Below are 20,255 nucleotides of genomic sequence, written 5' to 3' on the forward strand. Positions count from 1 at the left end.
AGGCTTGTGTTCTACCACTTTGATCCACATTTCTGATATTTGTTTATTTTTCGGAGAGCCCGGCAAGCTACCGAGAGTATTCGATATGCCAGACACAGTAACAACAAAGTCTCCAATGGAGACGTTACTGGGCCCGCTCGAGCAAATCGACGATCAACGGGAGGGCCTTTACTTTACTTTACTTTACTTACTAAAGTTTAGGCAGATTCGACTAGGAGTTTAAATGGTAAGATTTAAGGATGAATACCAGATACCACCAGGTGATTTCCAGCAGTGTTCAGGGGTCTCTGAGCTACATTCAGAGGCCATATTGTTCTAAGTCTCAAACTCAGGTCTTAGAGCATGTTTCACAGGCTTTCATTTGCTCCGGACTGCTGTGCTATTTCCCTGATTCTGTATTTTGTTTTTTAACTTTATTGAAGAAAATATGACTTAATCTTACTGTTTAAGAAAGTGGATAACTATCATAATATTGTTCATAAAAAAGGTAAAAGGCCCTCCCGTTGATCGTCGATTTGCTCGAGCGGGCCCAGTAACGTCTCCATTGGAGACTTTGTTGTTACTGTGTCTGGCATATGAATACTCTCGGTAGCTTGCCAGGCTCTCTGAGAGGGGCGGAGGAATCGAACTCGGGTCGGCCATGTTGGCCGCTTGTAAGGCGAATATTGTTCATAAGAATTTAATAAATTTTGAAGTAGTAATGAAATTGGCCAATGCATTGTAATCAGAAATTAAGCAATTAGAGCATGATGTAAGGTAAGGTAAGGTAAAGGCCCTCCCGTTGATCGTCGATTTGCTCGAGCGGGCCCAGTAACATCTCCATTGGAGACTTTGTTGTTACTGTGTTTGGCATATCGAATACTCTCGGTAGCTTGCCGGGCTCTCCGAGAGGGGCGGAGGAATCGAACTCGGGTCGGCCATGTTGGCCGCTTGTAAAGCGAATGCCCTACCCGCAGCGATAGCACAGCAGTAGGGCATTTGCCTTGCACGCAGCCAACATGGCCGACCCGAGTTCGATTCCTCTGCCCCTCTCGGAGAGTCTGGCAAGCTACAGATAGTATCTTGCACGCACGGCAGAGCCTGGCAAGCTCCCTGTGACGTATTTGATATGCCAAACACAGTAACAACAAAGTCTCCGATGGAGACGTTACTGGGCCCGCTCGAGCAAATCGATGATCAACGGGAGGGCCCGCTTGAGAGCATGATGTAGACTAGGTAATATTCTCATACTTAAAGCACTATAACCCTGAAACACTTGGACAATGCTAATTGGCATATGTACACTAAATGCTGAATCAACTCCAAACTCTTGCTCGAAATTAAATATTTAATAGTTTTCCATTTATTCAATGCCTTTATCTCTTCCTTCTTTCCTCCTCTTTTAGGAGAACTCAATTTTATTATTAAATTTTCTAATTAATTAGGAATAAAATCAATTATGCATATCAAATATTTTTCTAAAATTTATACTGTATCTCTCATCAATTCATCAAAATGTCAACAAGGACTTTGCAAAAAAGTTAAATTAATTTTTATCTTATTTTATAGTTTGTAATCATAGTGGTTAATAAAATTGCTGAAATTGAAATTGCTGAAAATTCCGTTATTCGTCAATTGCCTCAAGCAGGCCCCAGTAACATCTCTTTCATCCTAGCCCTGAGATTATATTCAAGGCACTTTAGGAGAATGAGACCCATCATTGTTACTGGTATTTGGCATATTTGGTACGCCACGGGGAGTTTGCCAGACTCTGCCCTGTGGGCAGGCTACATTTGATATATTAAAATGATTATAAGACCAAAAATTGCAGGCTACATTCGATAGCCTGCAAGTTTGTCAAAAGTACGAATGAGATAATAAGATATCATAAAAAGATGTCCTGATAAGATGTCCGGGATCTGGATTTTATAGTCTCTGAGTCTTGGCCGCTGATGGGATTACATGGCGCCAGGGGGCCAGGTGGTGGGTGTGACCCCCGCCTACTGGAATTTGGAGGATCTGGGTGGAGGATGCTCAACTCCAATCTGAGTAGGCTTGGAGATCTTGGTTAATAAAATATACTAAAATAATATTTTTAGTCTTTGTGTAAACACTGTATTATATTCTACATAAAATATCAATGGTTCTATATAGTATAGTTTTATTAAAATTTAAAAATATTACTATGATCATTGGGATTTTCCATGTACTGAATTAATTTATAGTTCACTTATTATAGATATATCACTTAAACTCATAAAAATATATAAACTTCAGCTAGTCTTATTTTCAACATGACTATCTTTTAAAGGTCATGATACATTTTCTATATATAGCTAGGATTAGAGTTTCAAAAGTTTTTGGTGAATCAGTTAATATTAGTGTAAACTTTATTATTATATATATATTTTTGCTTTTTTTGGGTCACACCCGGCAATGCACAGGGGTTACTCCTGGCTTTGCACTCAGAACTTACTCCTGGCGGTGCTCAGGGGACCATATGGGATGCTGGGAATTGAACCTGGGTTGGCCAAGTGCAAGGCAAAAGTCCTACCCGCTGTACTATCGCTCCAGTGTCCCTTATTATAATTTTTAAATGTACTCAAGATTGAAACAAAACATTTTATTAATATAAAATAATTAAATAGGCATATTTATAGTTCTTTGCTGTGAAGGCAGCCGCAGATAAGACATTTAATTTTCTTTCTAACTGTCCTTTGCTGTTCTCTGCTTATCTTTTTCAGAAGACTCTGATATGCTGAATTTTTACGAATTCAGTACCTTCGCTTGAAGCATGGTTATACATTTGGATTCTGAGAAATGAATTCGAGCAAAGGTCAGCATCTCCTCTCATTTGCCGCTATTCATTTCCTGGTGAATATAAGGCAAGTTCTTCTCAAGTTTGCCTCCACCAGCACCCTCAATTTGTCTTGAGAGTTTGAAATTTGAGAACTTTAGAGCTTTCAGTTTCACCGATCTCTGAGTAATCAGAATACTTGGGAGTAAGAAGATAGAAGCCTTAAAAACTCAGAAATATTGGACTGAATCCATTTATACTCCACTTCAACTTTGAGTCCAAGCTTTTAAGGTTCTCTCTGAACAGCTAATTCTAAGAAATGGAAGTACAAATATTTCTGTACTCAGATATGAATGATTGTGAGATCTACTCAGGCTACTCACTGGGAAAAATTTTGATAAGAAACATTATGTAGAAAAAATAAATATAAAACAAAATACATACTTTTGTTACATAAAATTGGGGCTGAAAAGGTTAGTGAAAAGTTTCTTTAAAACTGTATTAAAAATTAAAAAAATTAAAAAAACTATTAAAACTGAATAGAAAGCATGACTAAATTTGTAACACCAATTTTATTATAATACAAATCAGGTGTTATAACAAATAATAATATCAATGTTTTCACTCATCTGGCATATAGTTTTATTGCAGTAGTAGTTTTGTGCACTCGTCACATAGTTATGGGGTGATATTAAGTAGATATATCGAAAATATATGGTTTGAATTTTTGTCAAAGAATTTTTTCCCGAACTATAGGCAAGGTATTTAAATGGTGAAATGTTTGGTTCTAGTGCTGCTAGAGGGATCAATGAATTAAGAGACAAGATGAAAGAGGTGGGCTGGAGTGATAGCACAGGGGGTAGGGTGTTTGCCTTGCACCCGGCCAACCCAGCCAACCTGGGTTAGATTCCTCTGCACCTCTCGGAGAGCCTGGCAAGCTACTGAGAGTATCTTGCCCACACGGCAAAGCCTGGCAAGCTCCCTGTAACATATTCGATATGCCAAACACAATAAAAACAAGTCTCACAATGGAGACGTTACTGGGCCTGCTTGAGCAAATTGATGAACAAAAGAAGGACAGTGCTACAGTGCTACGGATAAAATAGATATAGAAAAAGCGTGTTAGCAATGTCCTGAAAGTTTGGAAATGGACAGACTCATTTTATATGTCCATTGTGACTGACTGATCATGAGAGGCCACGTATATAGCAATAAAATTCAGGAAAGAAGATAAGAGAGACAGATCTAGAGGCAGGCTGGAAGTGGGGGGTTAGGGAGACGGAAAATGAGAAAATGGGTTCATTGATGGTGGAAAATGTACACTGGTGGAGGGATGCCTGTTGGAACGTTGTATGAGTGAAACCTGATCATCAGCTTTGTAACTGTGTACCTCACAGTGACTCAATTTAAAAAAAATCAGGAAATGTATGTTTAGATATGTCATAGACAATTGGTGTGTGCTAAGATAACATATATATATATATATATATATATATATATATATATATATAAAACGATCATGATCATCCCATTGTTCCTCGATTTCCTTGAGCAGGCACCAGTAACGTCTCCTTCTTCCTAGCCCTGAGATTTTAAAAGAGCCATTTCAATGCTCTTTCGGGATTAGAAGAATGAGACCCATCATTGTTACTGGTATTTGGCATATTGAGTATGACACCGGAAGTTTGCCAGATTCTGCCGTGCGGGCAGGATACTTTTGGTAGCCTGCCAGGTTCTCTAAAGGAAAAAATAAGATTCCAGGAGCTGGGTATTATAGTTTCTGCATCTTGGCCATTGATGGAACCAACCTGGCGCTGGCGACAGCTTGGTGGGTGTGACGCCTACCTACTGGAAGATGGGGGGTCTGACTGGAGAAGGCCCAGTCCCAATCTGAGTAGTCTTGCAGACCTCAACCCCGGTACCCGCAAGGCTGGGTTCCTCTGCCAGTTCTTCCATGCATGAGGCCTGTCCGGACATGTGGAGAGTGGTCCCAGCATGGCCGTGGCTGGCTCTGGAGGTCCTCAGCTGCTGCGACTCTGCTCGGCGTGGGGGTGGGGGGAGAAACTCAACCCTCCCCCCTCCAAGGGGCCCCGATGAGGACAGTCAGGCGCGGGGGCAAGAGACTCTGTGCTGTTCTCCTCCGGGAGCTGGGTTTTATAGTCTCTGTGTCGTGGGCGTTGATGGGACCAACCTGGTGCTGGCGGCAGCTGTTGAGTGTGAAGCCAGGCGCGGGTACAGGAGACTCAATATATTGCCAGGGTTCTCTGAGTCATGAGTTCATCTTCCGTGCTATCTGCTTTGCAATTGATTTTGGAAAAAAGGCATCATGAGGAAAATATTTTTTTCATTATCAACCGTCCAAGGCAAAGTTTGGTAATTGGTTTTCAATTTTAAGTTCAGCTTTTAATTTCATTTGGGAAGGTTTTGTTGGGACCTGTGACCAAAAAATTTAAATAGTTCACAATTCTCTCTTTTATTCCAGTATTAAGCTGTTTTCTTTTATCTTCAGTTTGTAATATTGTGATGCTACTTTTCTTGTACTTCTACATTGTACATCTACATGTGTTTCTGGAGAAATATGTATGTCAACAGGATTTTTTTTAAAGAAAACTTTTTTTAGTGATTTTAGTTTGTTTAACATTAGGGATTTCAAATATCAGATTATATACCATTTTTTTTATAGGACAGGGATATTCATGTAGGAAACAGACTTTACCTTAAGCAAAGGGTTTATTTTTCAATGTTCAGACATTTCATATTCATGAAGATCCAGTTAAACTAAAGATACCTAGAGAGATATTGAAAATGAAAAATGAAAGAAAATATTAGTATCAAGGGAAATTTTATCAGAGTGTCTGGAATTTTTCTTTTATTTCTATATTTTCTTCTCTGTTCAAACTGTCACTATATTAATCAGATTTCATGTATTATTACCAAATGTTTCTGACTTGTTAGCCTATTCTTATTATTGTTTCATTCCAACATTTCATACTATTTCCAGAATGGTCTTTATAATATATAAAATATATTCAATGTATTTTTTTAGTCTTTTCATACTAACCATCTTCGTAAATTACTTAAATGTTATCAATCTGTTGCCTTTGTGACTTTTCATATGATTTTATAATTGTATGAATTACTTTTATTATTATTAACATTAAAATATGTGTTTAATGTAGACAAAAGCCACAACTGTTGATAAAATCCTAGAATTGAAATTTATTAAATAACAAAGCTCCAATATTAAAATGAAAAGCACAAAAAGTTAATATTTATGTGAAAATTGTTATAACTGATTATGGACTTATTAAGTCACTGGCTAAGAATTTATTAAGCGTTTGTTGCTAGTTGAGCCATCTGCATTACTGTTTCTATTTGTTAAGTTTAATAGGCTTCTATATTTCTTTCCCATTTAATTTGGTGTGCTCCTATTGGAATTTCAGTGTTGTGAAATTAGGAAATTTCTAGAAATTTCTATGTTCTGGCCAAATAAATCCAGAGAGCCTGGCAAGCTACTGAATATATTAATATGCCAAACACAGTAACAACAAGTCTCAAAAATGGAGACGTTACTGGGCCCACTCGAGCAAATCGATGAACAATGGGAGGACTTTACTTTTACTGCTTAAAGGCAAGATATTGATAATATTTTTAAAATATTTTGATATCTTCACATTAAAGGGGTTTATAGTAAACTCGGAAAATTTTTAGCCAACTCAAGTGAAAAACTAGTCTCTGACAAACTTTCAATGATAAGAAAGTTTGTCATTCTTAGTTTATATGTAAAAACTGACTGCCCATAACTATAAATTATTTGCTTAATTATATTCCATCATCTCTTCTTTAAATATTAATTAATAATATACCTGTCCTGTCTTATCCTCCCATTGTTCATCGATTTGCTCGAGCAGGCCCAGTAGCGTCTCCATTGTGAGACTTGTTGTTACTGTGCTTGGCATATGGAATACGTCATGGGTAGCTTGCCAGGCTTTGCCTTGCAGGTAAGATACTCTCTGTAGCTTGCCAGGCTTCCCCAGAGGGGCGGAGGAATTGAACCTGGGTCGCCCTGGTTGGCTGTGTGCAAGGTAAATGCCCTACCTGCTGTACTACCATTCCATCCCTAAATATAAACTAAATGGAATGATTTTAAATTTAGAATGTAGCACTGTCCTCCCGTTGTTCATTGATTTCCTCGAGCGGGCACCAGTAACATCTCACACCAAATTATGAGACTTGTTACTGTTTTTGGCACATTGAATACGTCACAAATAGTTTGCCAGGCTTTGCCATGTGGGCAAGATACTCTCAGTAGCTTGCTGGGCTCTCCACGAGGGGCTGAGAAATCGAACCTGGGTTGGCTGTGTGCAAGGCAGATGCCCTAATATAGCTATTAAATAGGCACAGATATCTTTGTGAGTATATATGGTGCATATGTATATGTATGTATGTGTATATATGTATATGTATATATATATAGAGAGAGTTCTGTTTCTGAACCTCAAGGTTTTTTATATCAATAATTTTTTTGCCAGAGTGATAGTACAAAACTTGAAATGCTTGACTTCTATATTGCCAACCTCCATTTGATCCATCTTCATCAATTACTTAAATTTTATCACTCTGCTGTCTTTGTGACTTTTCATATGATTTTATAATTGTATGAGTTACTTTTATTATTATTAACTTTAAAAGATGTGTTTAATCTAGACAAAAGCCACAACTGTTATTATCAGTCTCATAATAATACACATGTTTTAAAAATTAATCAGCAATTTCTGATGTTGGCAATTAGACACAATTACATTTTTCCACACTCTGTATTGTTTTATGAATATATTTTGAGACAGAAATTTTATTGAGATTTTTTAAAATAATTGGAATACAGGAATTTATACAATATTTAGTGGAGAATGATACTTGGAAAATTTCCTAGAGAAATGGTACAAGGATTCTTGAGAGAGAAAAGTTAATTGTGTTACAGTTGGACCAAAGAACTTCATGAATCTCAGGGTAAATTCTAGAGCTTTTATGAACTTTTAGAGGTATCCTGAATTTAGACCAAGGAAAGTCCTCTGCATAGACCAGTCTGGTAAAATAATACTCTTACTTAAGGACAATCCCTATATAATTTTCAGTGTCTTCTCAGCAGCAAACACTACTAGAAGCTGGAGAAATTAGTATCTCAATTGTGGAAGACAGAGCTGTATGTAACCATAAAATGTGCTGCTTAGTGCCGGAATATATGCTACAAGGGGTACGGCATTTGCCTTTCATGTGAACCACCTGGGTTTGAACCCTGGTATCTCATACGCTCTCCTGAGAACTTTCAGGAGTAATTCCTGAATAAAGGAGTAGCCCTAAGCATCAATGAGCATGGCCCCAAACCAGAAAGAAAATAATACGCTGCTCTGCCACTCTTAGAGATATAATTAGTAAATGTTTTGATTGCTCCTTTACTGGGGCCTCAGACTCTGATAATGTTAATAATATTGTTGGTAGAACTAGATAGTATCTAAAACTTTTTGAATTTCTTCTACAATGCAATGCCGTGCTTTCCTTAATGTGCCCTTTACCTCTTTCCTGTTGAAGACATAGACTTTTATCTCATTTTTATGAGCAGCGGTTTCACAAAAATAATTGGAAAAGGTAATCATTTAGAACCACACTGAAACAGATATCTCACAAATAAGTACAATTAAGTGACTTATTTACAGGGCTGCTGTTAAGAAGATAATTAAGGAGTGAAAGTAATATTATGCTTAAGACAGAAGCAGTGGGAGGAAGAAACTGGGCTTGTAAAATGTATTAAGCTACACTAATATGTTTTAGCAAGAGATATGACTCTTATCAGCATATGTTTTCACTTAACTGCCCTGACTGAAGCAATTTCCAATGATAGCGACTCCTCTGACTCTTCCTATCCATCACTATCTTGTTCTCACTGCAACACTGCTAATAAACAGATTCTGTCAGATGATGGCTTTTGGAAAATATTCCGTGGCAGGAAAGGAGAACAACAAACTGAAGGAAAAGTAATCATCATACAGTGACTAAAATTATGTGCTCTGGAATACAATTTATTGTAAATGGCTCATTTGGGGTCTCAAAAGTTTTCACATGAAGGGTCAAAATGGTAACTGGAGAGGTATGAAAGGGAAATTTCCCATAAGAATACTTTCCTTTTTGAAAAGAAGAAATAAGATTAAAGTTAAGTTTTATGATATTGTCAGAAAAGCTGTTTATCATGATTTAGCTTATATTTCCCCACTAAGGAACTATGTTCAATTTAACCCTTCCTCTTTTTTTTCCAGAAAAGAAAAAAATACTATATTTACTCTTGACTGCCGGTGCAATCAGAAAAGTTCTCAACAGAATTAAGATATAAAGTATCTTTAACGTTGATGAAAATGTGATTTTCTCTTATTTTTCCCAGTGTCATAACATTACAAACTGTCAAAATTTTTGTATGTATGTGTAGTGGTTTAAGTATATAAATGTAGAGATTCTTTTATTCATCTTACACATATCACCTCATAACTTATGTTAGCATAGTACCATCAATCAAAGAAAATACAATTTAAGAATCAAAGTGAAAGGCTTGAAATGAAAAGCATATCTAATATAAAGAAGGGAATTAGAAAAATAGTTTTTTGCATGTACTAATTTTCTCCTTTTCATGTGAGTCTCCAATACCTATTAGTCACTAGAACCACTGCTCACGTAGCTGTCAATTCCACCTTCACAATTCTAATCTCTGCTGTTTCATCTGCTCCTTTACTGCTTAACTCCTCTCAAAATTGTGGTTTCAATTCCATTCTGAGGTACATATACCATTCAGTTAAACTTCTGTTTGTTTGTTTGTTTGTTTCAATTTTCTCTGCAGTGTAAAAGTACAAGAGTACTTTCAGTAAGAATATGCAATAAAAAATAAGCCTGCTAATGAAAGCCATATTTTGCTACAAACGGAGTGTGAATGTCCACATAAGGCTATTTCCTTATCTGCGACATGTAGACTTGCTTACCATTAGCATCCTACAGTCTTAAACTAATGGGACATCAAGTATAAAGAGAATAAAAGAAAGGAAATTATACTTTCAAAATATCTACTAGAGAAATCATATTGTGTGAAGACATCTTATTGCACAGTATAATATACATTGAATAATACTGAATATCATTAAATTGCCAGAAGGCATACATACTAAAGAGAATTTCTAAGAGCAGATCAAGATCGTTTACTTAAGGGTCACACTGCTTTTCCATTAGCAATGGTGGCACACATAATTGATTCTACTTCCCCTAGAACTGACTCTTCTGAGCAGTTATATTTGTACTATATATATAAAAACACAAAAGATTCATTGTACATACTACATAATTTGTTTGACATTATTGGAATCAACTTCTGTTATCTTTCTTTCTTATATTACTATTTATCCCTATGCATAAATGACTTTTGCTACCTCTTTCTGTCATTGAGATTCGTTTATTTCAATATAAGAGATTCATTAAATGCTATCTTCTCTTACATATGAGGGAAGTGAGACTCAAAAAAATTAAGACTAATGAGTAAATGTGTACTAGAATAGTTTTGCAAACCTAGTAAATCCTTTCTTTTATTGAGCTCTACCACTGTTTTAAGAACGTCTCTGAATTTTATCCATTAGGGAATTACTGACACATGATCTATGAAAATAACCTTTAGGAAAATATTTCTAATAAAACTTGACAGTGGAGGAGTTGAAACAATATTGTTTCAGGTAGGGCACTTGCCTTGCATGGGACTGACCTGTGTTTGATTTCCTGATAGTCCTTATGGTAACTCCAGGGGTGATCCCTGGTTCAGAGCCAGTAGTAATCCATGAACACAATTATTAATATATAAGCACTATTATATATATATATATGTATAAGAGGAAATGAGTACAAGAAGTGGGCCTGTTAAATAAAACGCATAAACATTGTAATAAACAACATCTGTTGCATTTCTCGTTTAACAGGGATAGTCTTCTGAGTGTAGATTGATTTTACACAAAAGATAAACATTTATAGTATATATTAATTTATAATTAAACAATGTGGTAAAGTAATTGGTGGGTGAGAGGAGAGGGTACATTTAATTCAGTTCTCATATCTTGTCATGACTTGTAGTTCTTGATTTGAAAATTGTGTTTCATGACAAGGAAGACATTGTAAGACCAAATAGGAATATATATATATATATATATATATTTGATTATGTGTATATGTGTATATATAAATATTGTGCCCAACATCCTTAAAATTATATCTGTGGGGCTGGAGTGATAGCACAGTGGGTAGGGCGTTTGCTGTGCACACGGCCTACCCGGGTATGATTCCCAGCATCCCATATGGTCCCCCGAGCACCACCTGGTGTAATTCCTTAATGCAGAGCCAGTAGTAACCCCTGAGCATTTCGCCTGGTGTGACCCAAAAAGCAAAAAAGAAAATTATATTTGCTTGTAGTGAGAACATATATCTCAAGAAATATTTGTTTTCATTCCATTGCCTTTCTTCCTCAGTATCCTTATATTCTCTCCTTTAGTTCCCTGGCATTAATACCCATTTCTTTTTGTGGTGCTTTTCTATAGGATAGGATGAAAAACCTTTCTTGCTTTTGGCATCTAGAAGAAACTTCTTGCATTTCTTTGCCTCATTGATGCTATCATTTCTTCTCTTCATAGAGTTCTTGAAAGTTTTTTCTCTCTTGCCTACAGCTCTCTTAATTTTACTCTTTCTTTGTGGTTATTTAAGTGTGTAATTGTATTATTTAACTTTATAAATCATTTTGAGATTCTGTTAGTTACAGTGTGAATAAAATGTTCTCGAGTGAGGGTTTTTAGTTCAGTGAAAAGCTTTGCTTGAACAGCAGTTGCAATCAGTTCTTCTCAAACTTACTTTATGCAGTTTAAACAAATATGACAGTGGAAAGAAAAAACATGGTTCCTTCTTGATCAATTTAAACTTTACAGAATTTTTTCATTTGTAATTTATTCTGTGTCAAGCATGTTATTCACTCTCCTCTATATTTCAGTTAGTTTTTTTTTTTAGAATTTACCTATTTTTTATTGTACTTTTTTTTTGCTTTTTTTGTCACACCTGGAAATGCACAGGGGTCATTACTCCTGGCTCATGCACTCAGGAATTACTCCTGGCTGTGCTCAGGGGACATATGTGATGCTGGGAATTGAACCAGGGTTGGCTGCGTGCAAGGCAAACATTCTACCGCTGTGCCACTCTACTCCACTCTACTCCATCGCCTAATTAGTTTCTTTAGGCACAAGTATGTGTCTTATATTTTGCTTGGAATTGTTTCTATATTACTTAACCAAAAATTACAAAATCACTCCATTTCAAACTTATTAAACCATGTATCATCCTTTGTGATAATAATAAATTATCCTTTTTATATTTTGCTTTAGTTTTTATTGTGATATTTGTAATCTATACTACTAGCCTTCTAGCCGTTATTTACTACCTTTACTTCCTAACTGAACTATGATTGCTTTTATGTTTGCTTGTTTGTTTTGTTTTGTTTTTCTTTTTGGATCATACCTGGCAATGCACAGAGGTTACTCCTGGCTCATGCACTCAGAAATCACTCCTGATTGTGCTTGGGGGGCCATATGAGATGCTGGGAATCGAACCCGGATCAACCACAGCAATAGCTGTGCTATTGCTCCAGCCCTCCCCCCCCCCCCATGGTAGTTTTGAAGGAAAAAGTTAACCAGTAGACCCTCTTTTGGTAGCTAGGTGAATCATAAAAACTGGTTGTATTCATAGACAGAACATTACCCAAATTATATGAGAGTGTTTGGAAGACATTTTAAATCGAATAAGATTTTTTGACTTCTGCCAGCTGCAGTTTGTGCTTTGATGAATCTCATTTCTCTATAGAAAAATAAAACAGATGCCTATAAACTCAGCAATTATTCTGTGACTCTGGGGAATAGAAATCAAACACTAATGGGAAATAATACAAAAAATTCAGGATAATTTGTGACCATTATGGACCTTTCATACAAACTTTATACTATCTCACTGGAAACTTCTGGATAGGTAAGTACAAAATAGCCTTTTATGAACTATAGAGATAAGATAGATTGGAGCACGTGCCCTGTGTGTGAGAAGTCCTGAGTTGATTCCCAGTCCTGCTTGATTCTACCACACCAGCTAAGTCAGGTCCCTACAAAAATAATAAATAATGATTTGCTCTTTTAAGATAACATAATTATCTTTAAATGACGTATGTGCTAAATTAAGACTATTTCATAATCAAAACTGACATGGATTGATGATGTTATTTGAGTTGGGAAACAAGAGAGGAAAAAACTTGTATTATCTTTCTGAGGGTCCTGCCTGATGTCTTCCTCTTTGTATCTTTACATACTTAGCCTTTCTGGATTTAATGCTGTTTTCATGCTTTGCTTTAGAAACAATGTTGCTTACCTCTGTCACATATTTTAATGTTTAGATTTATAGTTGTTTGCTTGAGTTTCATTAATTTTTTCATCAGATTAAACTGGGGAAAAGGCAAAAAGTCAAAAATTTAATGGGGATGTATATTGCTCTGTGTGTGTGTGTGTGTGTGTGTGTGTGTGTCCTTCAGATCAATACATAAGGTGGAAATACAGGAAGAGGGAAAAGGTAGAAAGCTCTCGGTCAATCTCAAGAGGGCTCTGCTTGAAAGTTTTCTCACAAAAATGAATTCTAGAGAAGTACAACCACCGCCTCCATAAGTAGGGATTTTCCCCCAAAGATTTTAACAAGACAAATATTTAGGAGGGGTGAGAATTTTCTCAAAATAACTTCCAGTTGATATTTATCATCTACCCACTCTTTATAAGCCTGAAGAATTAATTTTACGATCTTGAAGCAAATATGTATGAAGTGGAAATAGAGATGTTTATTCAAATTTCCCTTTAATAGAATGAATGCATAAGTGACATAGAGACAAAACATGGGCAGAACACTCCATGAAATTGAAGCTAAAGTAATCTTTAAAGATGAAACACCATTGACCAAGCAACTGGAAGGAAAGATAAATAAATGGGACTGCATTAAACTCAGAAGCTTCTGCACCTCAAAATGAATGATGACTGAGATACAGAGAGCCCACAGAATGGGGAAAATTATTTACCCAATACCCATCAGATAAGGGGGTTAACATCCTAGATATAAAGTAAACTAGTAGAATTGGACAAGAAAATACATCTAACCCTGTCAAAAACTGGGGAAAAGAAATGAACAGAAAACTCAAAAAAGAAATACAAATGGCTAAAAGGCACATGAGAAATTTCTCTACATCGCTAATCATCAGGGAGATTCAAATCAAAACAATTATGAGGTATAATCTTATACCACAGAGACTGGCACATATTAAAAAGAACAAGAACAACCAGTACTTGTGCAGACTTGGAGACACAGGAATTCTCATTCATTGCTGGTGGGAATGCTGACTGGTCCAGCTTTTTGGGAAACAATAAGGACATTCCTCAAAAACCAAGAAATCAAGCTTCCATGTGACTCAGCAGTACCAGTTCTGGACATATACCATGGGGTGCAACAAAGCACAACAGAAATGACATCTGCATTTGTATGCTCATTGTAGCACTTTTCACAATAGGCAGAATCAGGAAACAGCCCAAGCACCTAAGAACAGATGACTGGTTTAAGAAACTGGGGTACATTTATACAAGAGAATACTATTCAACTGTTACAAAAAAAAGTGAAGTTATGAATTTGCTTATAAATAGATGGTCCTAGAGAGTATCATGCTAAGTGAAATGAGTCAGAAGGAAAGGAACAGACATAGAATGACTGTACTCATTTGTGGGACATAAAATAATATAATATGAGACTAACATTCAGGAACAGTAGAAACAAGGTCCAGGACAATTGTTCCACTGTTGCAAGCCTGCCCCAAGTTCTGATGGAACAGGCAGTTGGTATAGAGAAGGGCCCACTATGACAATGATGGCTGGAGGGAATGACTCTGGATGGGAGATGTGTTATGAAACTAGGTAAAGGACCAAACATGATGACCTCTCAGTATCTGTATTACAAACCATAATGCCCAAAGATAGGAAGAGTAAGAAGAAAAGTTCTTGCCTTAGAGGGAGGTGGTAGTGGTGGGGAGGGGTTGTTGTGGGTGGAACTGGGGACATTGGTGGTAGGAAATGCACACTGATGGAGGGATGGGTGTTTGAATGTTGTATGACTGAAACCGATCATGAAGGCTTTGTAACTGTGTTTCTCATGGTGATTCAATAACAAAAATTAAAAAAATATATCTGGCCTTGTATTTGCTGGTTTTGGTGTATCAAATATGCCACGGATAGCTTGACAGGCTCTGCCATGCAGGTGGGATATTCTCGGTAGCTTGCCAGGCTCTTTGAGAGGGATGGAAGAATCAAACCAGGGTCAACCGTGTGCAAGGCAAACAACTTACCTGCTTACTCCAGCCTATGCACTACCTTATCATGGTCATGGTTCTCCCGTTGTTCATCAATTTGCTCGAGCAGGCCCAGTAACGTCTCCATCATGAGACTTGTTGTTACTGTGTTTGGCCTATCAAATACGTCACGGGTAGCTTGCCAGGCTCTGCCATGTGGGCGAGATACTCTCGGTAGCTTGCCGGGCTCTCTGAGAGGGGCGGAGGAATCGAACTCAAGTTGGCCATGTTGGACGCTTGTAAGGCAAACGCCCTACCACTGTGCTATCGTTCTAGCCCTATGCAGTATCTATTTACTAAAATTTCTGGCATTTCCTTATTTTTGTGGTATAAATATTTTCATCTTGCATAATTTTAAGCTATCAGTGTGACTATGCCAAACATGCAGCATGGAACACACAAAAATAGCATATTAATTTAGATCCTTATCTTTGAGTTGTCTGAATATTTTATAGGAAAACATATTTTGGCTGTGGTTATTTTAATTATGCTCTTACTTTAAACTTGGAAATAGCATACCCAAAACCATACATATTGATAGGAAAGTTGCCAATTTATTATTGCTGTTTACTCAGTGTAACTGTCCTACATCCTGCTAATGCCCAGAGTCATTACCAATGCAAGGACAGTGATACTTTTCCTTGATTATAATTCCAAACTTTGCCTTGTTTCCTGTTAAATTTTTTTCGTTTGTTAATCAGTATCTCAGAGAAGGGTGATAAGAAGCACATTTAATGTATGCAATCATTGGAAATACTAATATGTAGGGCCATTCCTATACCCAATTCTTGGTTTCTGAACCCAGGTACTTTCATTGTTTGAAATGGCACTGCACAATATTAACTTGATATCAAGTTATTAACTTGACATAAGGTACATACTACTTCCTAGATGATAGAAACCTAATCTTTTTAGAATATTATTTTTACTGACTCACTGCATTTTTAGAGGATCATTTTTAATTCTGTGATCATTAGTATCAAGAATGCAATCCCATATATTCAGTACTGGTCTGTATTGGTAACACATCACACAGTTGTTAAGAGCAATATTTCAGTGGTGTTGGTTTGTGGGATCCCATGATTAGGACCCATTTATTAACTTCAATACTGCTAACTTAATTTTATTTGACTCATTCTGAGTTAGATGATGACCCAAGTTGATGTCCATAAACTGAGACATTTATTTTTGCTTGGTGATTTATTGCCTCTTCCATGGTGAATATTTACCTGTATTCCTTAACACAGAAGATGATTTATCCATTTTATTCTTACCTCCAAACTTAGAATAGTAAGATGTTTTTTGGGTCCTAGGCCACAGAGGTTAGTGGGGGGGGGGATGAACTCTATAAAATAAACAAGTGCTGTGGAAAATAAGGCAGGTAGGGCACTTAACTTTAATGAAACCATAATGGGATCATTGCATGGTATTGCATATAGTCTTCAAAGCAGTAGCAATAGTGTTCCTTGAGAAAAGAACCAGGAGAAGCAATCACAAACACTACTGGTTGTGACCCTAGAATCATAAAAAACAATAATAAGGTAAAATAGGACAATGAATAAATGGAGTCAAATATCTACATTTCTCTTATTTAAAAACTTTGTCGTCAATTTTTAATCATTTTGTTTCTATATCCCTGTTCCACCAAATCACTTTCAATATATAAAGTTCTATTATACACCATACTTTGTTATGTATAATGCACAAATATGAAACTTGTTTTATGAGTTTATATGTATATATACATACATTTTTTATTGCTGAAACCATTTCTATTTATGTAAATTGGCCAGTGTTTCCAGGTCCTAAAGTTCTGCCCATTGAAAGGATTTCTTCTTATATGTTGCAAATAAAGAGACATCTTTGGCTGAACTTTAGTACAAAAGAAGCATATTTTATTTGGAGTTATACCTACATAACAAGTCTACTACTGAAGCACCAAATATGACCTGTTTATTCTTCATCACCAGGTACCAAAAAGATCTCCCATTTGTACATCTGACTAAATATGATAAGCTATTGGTCTTAATAAAACAAAAATAGATCATATAGGAGATCAGATCAGGTCAATTACAGTTTTCTGGGGACCTTTGGTTTACTACTTTTATCACACAATGAATCACTGTTGAATTTATCATGACTTCATGCACATGGCTAATGTATTAGCAGGTCATATAGCATTTCTTTTTCTGGACAATTAGTAACAGGATATCATACTATTTTTCATAAATTCTACACAGAATTCCCCCTACCCACAATACTTCCTATATAATAGGATCTTCAGTAGCTGGGCTACTTATAACCTGATTTAGTGACATTATGTCTTACTCAACATTGGCAGTGTTTTGTGCTATTTGGTAATTGGACTGAAACAATATATCCAAGAATTGAAATATATTGCCTATAGAACCAAAGTAAGCCAAACTGGTATTTTGAGTTTGCTTGTTCTAGTAGTCAAATTGAAATATTGTGATTCTTTTGAAAGTGACTATCTATATAATTGGAAATAACTTCACCTTACCTTTTCCCTAACATACCCCCAAATACTAATGCTCTAAAAATTATATTTATTCCTTCAACTTGCTCGAGCGGGCCCAGTAACGTCTCCATTGGAGACTTTGTTGTTACTGTGTTTGGCATATCAAATACTCTCGGGCTGGAGCGATAGCACAGCGGGTAGGGCGTTCGCCTTACAAGCGTCCAACATGGCCGACCCGAGTTCGATTCCTCCGCCCCTCTCAAGAGCCCGGCAAGCTACCGAGAGTATTCGATATGCCAGACACAGTAACAACAAAGTCTCCAATGGAGACGTTACTGGGCCCACTTGAGCAAATCGACGATCAACGGGAGGGCCTTTACCTTACCTTTACCTTTGCCTTTACCTTCAACTTGTGGTCTGTAGTGCTCAAAATTGTCTCAATCTAAGGAATGAGTCAGGTAATTATTTCAGTTTGGGGAGAGTTGGAGCCCTGATTATTTGTTGTTGATTTTTTTTTGCTTTCTTTACTGAGCAATATCTTTGAGATTGTTTGCATCTCATAACTATGGAGAACAGTATTCTATTACCAATCTACAATTTTCTTATACTCAGCTTCCCCTAATTTTATGTCTGTGGAGTTCAAGTTCTTCTAGGTCTTTAATACTGCTAGTTCTAGTCAATTCCAAATTTCAATAACCCAATTTTTTTTTAAGTCATGAGACTTTTTATAGCACATCATGTAGGGCGTTTGCCTTGCACACAGCTGACCCAGGTTTGATTCCTCCGCCCCTCTCGGAGAGCCAGCAAGCTACCGAGAGTATCCTGCCCACATGTCAGAGCCTGGCAAGCTCCCTGTGGTGCATTCAATATGCCAAAAACAGTAATCACGAGTCTCACAATGGAGATGTTACTGGTGCCCGCTCAAGCAAATCAATGAACAATGGGAGGACAGTAACAGTGACAGTGACAAGTCATGAGCTTAATCCAGCATCCTATCAAGGGCAGGGATAACTTTCCTTGGGTCTTTAGAAGTAGTAATTAAGACCTGACCTCCAGAAAGTAAAAGCTTCATTATGCTGCCCCAAAAGTGTAACCTACATGCTTCTGTGTGCATGCGGAGTACTCAACAGGGCCACAGTATTCTCTTAACATTATAATTAGTATTTTATATTTCCTCTTAAAACATAAGATATTATACTTGCCAGTACTCTATTCCATCACAGTCTACCTTTCATTAAATTTTGACAACAGCACTTCCACAGCCTCCCAAGCTCTCCACTTATTCTAGTGACTTTATTTTTCAACCTAAGCCTTGATCATTCTCTCAAAGGACTCCTGTTATCCAAATACAATTATTTTCCCCTGTTTATTAATTATATTTAGGTGACATTATTATAATAATTTTAACATTTATAATAATGAGGTACACACTTATTTCACTTCATACCACGTAAGTGCCCAAGACCAAGCTCTACTGTTCTCACTATTTTTAATACACATTTTAATTCCTCTCCATCCCTATCCCCCATTGTTTGTTAAGAACAATTTTATAATCTTAGTCCAGGGCTTGTGACAGTTCAATCCCTTATTTTGAATCACTATATCTCACAAATGAGTGAGACCATCCAGTATTTGTCCTTATTTCATTTAACACAATACTCTCCTGTTTCATCTAAAAACAACACTGAACTGTGAAAATTCATCTTTCTTTTAGCTATACAGTTTTTCTTTGTAACACAGATTTTAGTTGTGATGCAACTACTTTGAACATATTATGAGGTGCAGACTTTGAAGCAAGAGACATATCTTGGATCCAGGACCCGAGAGAACAGTAGCCCTTGGGAATGACTTTGACAAGGGAGGATCAAAGTGAAAATTAGATGCAATACAAACTTCAGGGTAAAATCTCAGAAACACTGCAAGTCCTGACATGGTGCTTTAGTTATTATCCTTGAGGCAACATATTACATTCTTTTTTCTTCTTGGAAACTATTTAAAGGATATGGATTGTCTCTAGTGGAGATATATGAACTTGCATCAAACAGGTCTTGTCAGAAAAGGGAAATTTTTAGAGAGGAACTAAGTTAAGAATTTCTAGTTCTTAACTCAGCAGCTTCAGGGTAGAAATGCTTTATATATGAAGGAGGAATTTGGGTGTTGAATTCACTGCACTCAATCTGGGGTCTGAATTTCTAGATTTTCTTTTCTTTGATAAAAGAAGAGAATATAAATATTCACTTACAAATCCTTGAATTTGAGACAGTGCCCGGAAATTAGTAGATTACCATTCTCCTACTGACTGCACATAATACTATATTTTATTACTATATTAATATTATTGTTGATCAAATAGGACTACTGACATCTACATGTAAAGAAAATAAAAATATTTTTCTTTTAAGTCTGAATTTATTGATGACCCCAAATTTCCAGTCATTCACCATTTTCATTATTTTCTTTGAGTGCCACATCTTGCAATGCTCAAGGGTTATTCCTTGCACTACACTCAGAATTACTCCTGGCGG

Source organism: Sorex fumeus, unplaced genomic scaffold, assembly GCF_029834395.1.
Source record: "Sorex fumeus unplaced genomic scaffold, SorFum_2.1 ptg000265l, whole genome shotgun sequence".
In the NCBI taxonomy this organism is placed as follows: domain Eukaryota; kingdom Metazoa; phylum Chordata; class Mammalia; order Eulipotyphla; family Soricidae; genus Sorex; species Sorex fumeus.